Raw genomic sequence first — 6,174 nt, 5'->3', positions numbered from 1 at the left:
CCTAGCAGTATGTCATGACTACCCAAGCTAATCAAAATAGGTGGATAACCTATTCAATTTGGGATTACAATGCAATACAGTCTTTCTCTAATACAATACTCTTGACCACATTGTTTGATTTGATAGTTTATTCACGTCTACTATCCAATGTGATCCTCTTACTTGTATAATTACCTTGAATGTGATTTGGAACAAATTCCTAAATCTCATTCATACTCTGGCCAGAGATTCTTAATCGTATCATAGAGTATTCTGCCTCAACGGTTTGAAAGTTAGGGATTCCTTGTTGTGCATTTACTTGCCTTTATGGCTAAATGGCTTAACCCCAACTATTCCGTGGACACCCTTTGATGGAGTGACTTTGACATAATAAAAAATCAAGGACCTAACCATAAGACAACTATGATGCCTTAGGTCAAAGGACTACTTTGCATTATCCCCACCATGAGTTTTCATGTGAAATGAGTATGAGAACTCCTTGTTGATAGTGTTTAGTGGACTCATTCTCTATTGAGCTACATGCTTGTCTTGGTGTCAGTCACACCAATGACTCGAGACCAGTCATTCTCTTTAAGAGAAGACATTACACGTACTGATCTTAAGGACTGTCAATGCCCAATTGGCAATCCTATGATCATGAACGTTTAGGATATGTATACGAAAGAGAATGGTCTCATGAATCTAACTTCTTTAGATCACATTCTCCCAATTACATATTCCTTGGACTTATCGTTTAAGCATATAACATTTATATGAGATGGTTTTAAACAATAATCTTTGCCCTTTATATTAAACTAGATTAGTTTAACATGTGAAATGTCCGTAAAGTATCATCATATGATTGGCTTTAAGGCACATTTCCAACAATCTCCCACTTGCACTAGAGCCGATCAACTTGGTCATCAGTGATGATACCTCTTTTGAATTCATTTCAAAAATGGCTGAGTAGTAGGCTTAGACAATGGATATCTATATGTTATCCATAGAAGCAACCTTGAGAATAACGACTTCACCATTATACGTGATTCTCAATCATGTGGTTCAGTGTCTTATTTAAGTTCGGATCTTGATGAGACCTTGATTCCCTGGCTTAAGCTATCACCCCATTGATGTCGTAGTGTGGGTACACTAGAGACACTTTTTGGTTGGAACTAAATGGAGAGTTCGTAAATGAACTTTCCCATCCAAATAACATTGTTGTAAGCTTCTATATGGTGATATATTTTGCATGCATGATGGAACACACTAAAGTCATTACGTATAACGTTTCCACCAAAATATCTCTTCAGTCATAATAAAGAGATATCCAATTATCTCTTCATTCATAATGAAGAGACATCCAATGATGGATACGATATTAGATTTATAATCTAATACATTTATGCTTCCATTGCGTTACTCTAATTCTTCCTTATTCTTGAGGAATCTATCCTTTAGTATTTCTTAAATACTTAAGGACTCACTTAACAGTTACCATGGTTCTGATCCTTGGCTTGCACTGATATCATCTTGTACCGATCTTGGTACAACTCATATCAATGTTTTTCATACAATATGAAATACGTAAATCATGTATGCATAAAGGATTCTATTTACGCATTATGCTTCTTTGGGAGTCAAAAGGGTACATTCCCTTTTAGAAGAGCAATTTCCCAGTCTGATTGGAATTGTCCTTTCATTTAAAGTTTATCATTCGAGAAACTTCCTATATCTATCGTCTATCAATAGGGATTGAGATAATCCAATTATATCTTGAAATTTATCATTATAGATTTTCATCCCATGTATATTGACTATGTCTCCCATATACATCCTATCATTATAGAATGTTTAAAGTCATAACTTTAACGAAGAAGAATTCCTTTCATTTCTAAAATTAATATATCATATATATTTTCAAATTTAGGAATATGATTAATTCCCATTATAACGACCTGACACACCCCGACCCAGAAAGTCCACTTGGACCCTGAATCGAGTTGTGCTGGCCGACACCTGGAAGGTGACGAAGCCATAAAATGTGATAGTGTATAAAAAGTGAATAAATTTGAATCTAAAAGTGTCTAAGTACCAGAGTGCGCTACGAGTGGGAGCGAACCCATCTCACACGCGATTTCAGAGCATAAGTAAGGTACAGTAGTGTGGGTAAGAATCATACCCTCAGAAATATCCAACAATACTAAGATTCGCCACACATTCTTGTCGATACAAACTCAGCAACTAAAACCTGGAGGGCACCAAACAGAAGGTGTGAGTAAGCAATAAAACCAAGATTCCCAAAGTTATTACCTCTCTAAAAGTAATGCCCCTAAATGTAAAACCCGTATCGTTTTCCATAAGACAGTACAACATATATGCATATATCCAAACCATACTCAGAAATGACTAAAACCACGGTTTGCCATCAACTCCACCATACATTAATAAGTAGGCCAAATGAACTAAATCAATACAAGGTGATATATCAGTCAGAGTCATCTAAAATGACATGTACAACTTATCCATATCTCATCAATCATGGCTAACATATAAGTCGGAGTCACCTATAGTGACCTGTACGACTTATCCATATCTCATCAATCATGGCTAGCATATAAGTCGGAGTCACCTATAGTGACCTGTACGACTTATCCATATAGCATATAAGTCGGAGTCACCTATAGTGACCTGTACGACTTATCCATATCTCATCAATCCTGGCTAGCATATAAGTCGGAGTCACCTATAGTGACCTGTACGACTTATCCATATCTCATCAATCCTGGCTAGCATATAAGTCGGAGTCACCTATAGTGACCTGTACGACTTATCCATATCTCATCAATCATGGCTAACATATAAGTCGGAGTCACCTATAGTGACCTGTACGACTTATCCATATCTCATCAATCCTGGCTAGCCAATAGCTCAATAAGTATACCTGCACACGAGTCGGAACCACCTAAAGTGGTCTGTACGACAGGACTGGGTGTAAATAAGTGCTACGATCACGTGAAGACTGGGCGAATAATCGCGGGTCACCTACGAGTCGGAACCACCTAAAGTGGTCTGTACGACAGGACTGTGCACCTACCTTGAATCCAAGGTGAGCGTAAGGTGCGGGAGGTGAACATCACGTGAAGGACTGTGCCCTGGCCACGGGCGGGAGCACTAACACCGGGGTGCAGGTTTATGAGCTATGCTATATCTCAACACAATCGTACTCACTACCATCACTAACATCAACATGTACTCACCTGAAGCTTACCTGGGTGTCCTGCGTCCACCTTTGCACTTGAAAGCATTCCCAATAATTATATGCAAGTACAATACATATGGATATACCATGATGCAATCTAACACTCAACCATGTTGTAGCATTTTCAATTATAAACTATACAGTGTGAAATGTACAATCAATAACGTTCTACTCCCGAACTACTTATTTTCAAGGATAATTATCCATACTAACCCAATTAACACTAATTAACTAACTAATTCACAAAACTAAAACTTGTCTTTATCAATTTCCTTCGCATTACTCAATTTCCCCAAACAAGGCTTTTGTCTCAAATATTTTATGGCTGCATCTAACGTCTCGTTAGACTGCCTACGTACCCTAAACAGGGATCAAGCCATTCGTAGTTCATATAGTACTTCAAGCATTCACAATAATTATATATGAAAGTAATATGCCTAATCAATTTAAAAGTGTCGATAGAACTCTCAACAATATGTACGATAAAAAGGAAAAGATCCACTCACCAGAAGTCCACGCTATGATTCTCTAGCGCACGCATCGAGGCGTCCTGAATGATTGGTCCCTGTGACCAATTATCAAATCACATCTCAGAACTCATATCCGTAGAATATGTAATTCACATAAAACACAACCTCAACGACATTCTAAAATAGTTTGAGACCCATTGACCACAAGTCAACCGTCGATCTTTGATCGACGGTAGGATTTACAACCCTGTATAACTTGACCCGGAAGATCCGCATATCAGATTTCCAATTTGCAACTCCCAACGATCCACAATATGTTTCTACAATAACATATTAAAATTTCATTACGATCCAACGGTCGGATCTCCGCCACTTACCTAAAACAAGTGGTCGTGAACATTTATTTTACTAACTTACAAATCCAATTCAGGAAGATCCGTAAGTCGGATTCCGGATCCATAAATTCCTATGATCTTTAAATATTACGTATTATAATGTATCCAATTTTGGTGACGATCCAACGGTCGGATCGTCGATTCACATTTTTATCAAGTAACGTATTGTAACAAATTTAGGTTCCAATGATCAACCTACGTCATTCAAATAACAAAACTGAATTCAAGACATTCGACATAGCCTAAAAATAGCATTGGCGGCCCACTGGCCACGCGCCGCCGCACGCGCCGCCGCGGGTGGCGGTCGGCCGCCCCGACTTGCCGGAAAATTCAACTATTTTCAAAAATTCTCAAACTTCACAGAAATGAAGATCTCAGTGAGTGGAGCAACTTTCATACCTGCCACGAAGTCCAAAAGTGGACGGAAGATGGTCAATTTTGCCCACAAAGCCGGCGGGTGCCTAAAACTTCCCGACGTCGATTCGTCGTCTACGGTGGTCCAACGGGGTCAAGGTTGGTCGGGTTTTGCTCCTGGGATGATGGGCTACAAAGCCCAAGTGGTGGCATCGGCCATCGCTTTGCCGATTTGCCGGAAAATCGAAAAGGGTGGCCGGAGCACCATTGATTTTCGTCAACTTTCGTGGCCTCAAACCACCTCATACCATGGTTAATCAAGGTGGTTCTTAGGTGGGTTTTGTAGAGGGGAATGAGAGCTTCAAGATGGTGGTGGTGGCATCGAAAAAATCCATCGGAGTTGGCCGGAATCGGCCTTGGAAAATGGATGGTCGTGCATGCGGGTCACGGTTTTGGGGGGGAGCTTTCCCTTTTTTTTTTTTTTTTTTCCTTTTTCTTTTCCTCTTTCTTTTTGATTGGCTGCCAACTTTACTTCCTCTTTAATTTAAATAAACATTAAACCTTGAATAACCAATTTCGAACGTCCGTAACTATACCGTTATAATCCGGACTCGCAAACGGCTTTCGCCTATACGTTCGTACCAATGAGTACTACGAGGATATGCTAAAAGAATAAGTTCCACATCTCTCAAATCGATGGTCTACGGAAGTCAAAGTCCTTGCCTCTAGGGCAATTTCGTAAATTCACGCTTTTAAAATAAAATAAAAACGTAAAATTTGGAACGGGTTGTCACACGACCCGTCCCCAATTATTACAATTTTATAAAGTGAATTTACAAAAATGCCCTTCAAGGTAAATGCGTTGACTTTTGTTGACTGCCTTGTTGAGTTACATAAAATTCATTGTTTTTGGGGTGTATCCTCGTAGTACTCGTCGCTATGAATGTGTAGGTGCAAACGGAACGTGATTTGAAGTTATAACGAATGAGATATTAACGTTTAAAGTCGGGGTCATTTTAGTAAATTGGTTATTTTCTAGAAAGCTCCAGATTTTTGGAGCTTAATCCGGACAATCATGTATGTGGCCCAGATTTAAAGAAAGAAAAGTTGAGTGGTAGAGATGAAATATAAAGGAGAGAAAGGAGGGGCGGGACGCCCAATTAGAAAGAAGAAGAGAAGAGGCTGGCCAATGAGAGAAGAAGGAAAGAAAGGGAAAGGAGAGAGGGATGATTCAGGCAACCCGGAACCTACACGACCCGATGCTAGACCTGGTCTTCTTCACCATTTTTCTTCAAGATTTCGGCCAAAATTCGACGAATTACACCGACAATCCTCTTATAATCAACTCCACGACCCTTCTTATTCCTTTTAAACTCAAGATTCGATGTGTTTTCATCCAATTTGGTGACGAATGGTGTTGGGTACGCCGAGGGTTACGTGGCAGCAATCCACCATTTCTGAAGTAAATCCCATTAACCACCACCACCACCACAATTAGACTCCTCTTGAGTTCAGGAACGAAGCCCAGGTGTTTGTTGAGGCGTTGGAGTGAGTTTGGAGGTCGAATCAAGAATCACCCTTTATAGGGTTTCCGACGGGTTTTCGTGAAATTGGGACATTTCCCAGCCAAATTGCATTTAGTCACAGGTATGAAAGTTTCTCTATTTACTGAGATCTTCATTTATGTGAAGTTTGAGAATTTTAGAAATAGTTGAAT

The 6,174-nt window shown here is 39.5% G+C and overlaps 1 long non-coding RNA gene across 1 annotated transcript; it reads right to left on the bottom strand.

The window, feature by feature from the left end:
• Positions 1-1,990: 1,990 nt before the first annotated feature.
• Positions 1,991-4,951, bottom strand: LOC148696399 (uncharacterized). Its single transcript, XR_015963821.1, has 3 exons — positions 4,503-4,951; positions 3,745-3,803; positions 1,991-2,227 (listed from the first exon to the last, which is right to left on the bottom strand). It is a non-coding gene; the product is annotated as an uncharacterized LOC148696399 (long non-coding RNA).
• Positions 4,952-6,174: the final 1,223 nt, after the last annotated feature.

This window comes from Pyrus communis, chromosome 6 (assembly GCF_041283825.1).
Source record: "Pyrus communis isolate YQ-2024b chromosome 6, ASM4128382v1, whole genome shotgun sequence".
In the NCBI taxonomy this organism is placed as follows: Eukaryota; Viridiplantae; Streptophyta; class Magnoliopsida; order Rosales; family Rosaceae; genus Pyrus; species Pyrus communis.
This window is presented reverse-complemented; position numbering and strand designations above follow the sequence as displayed.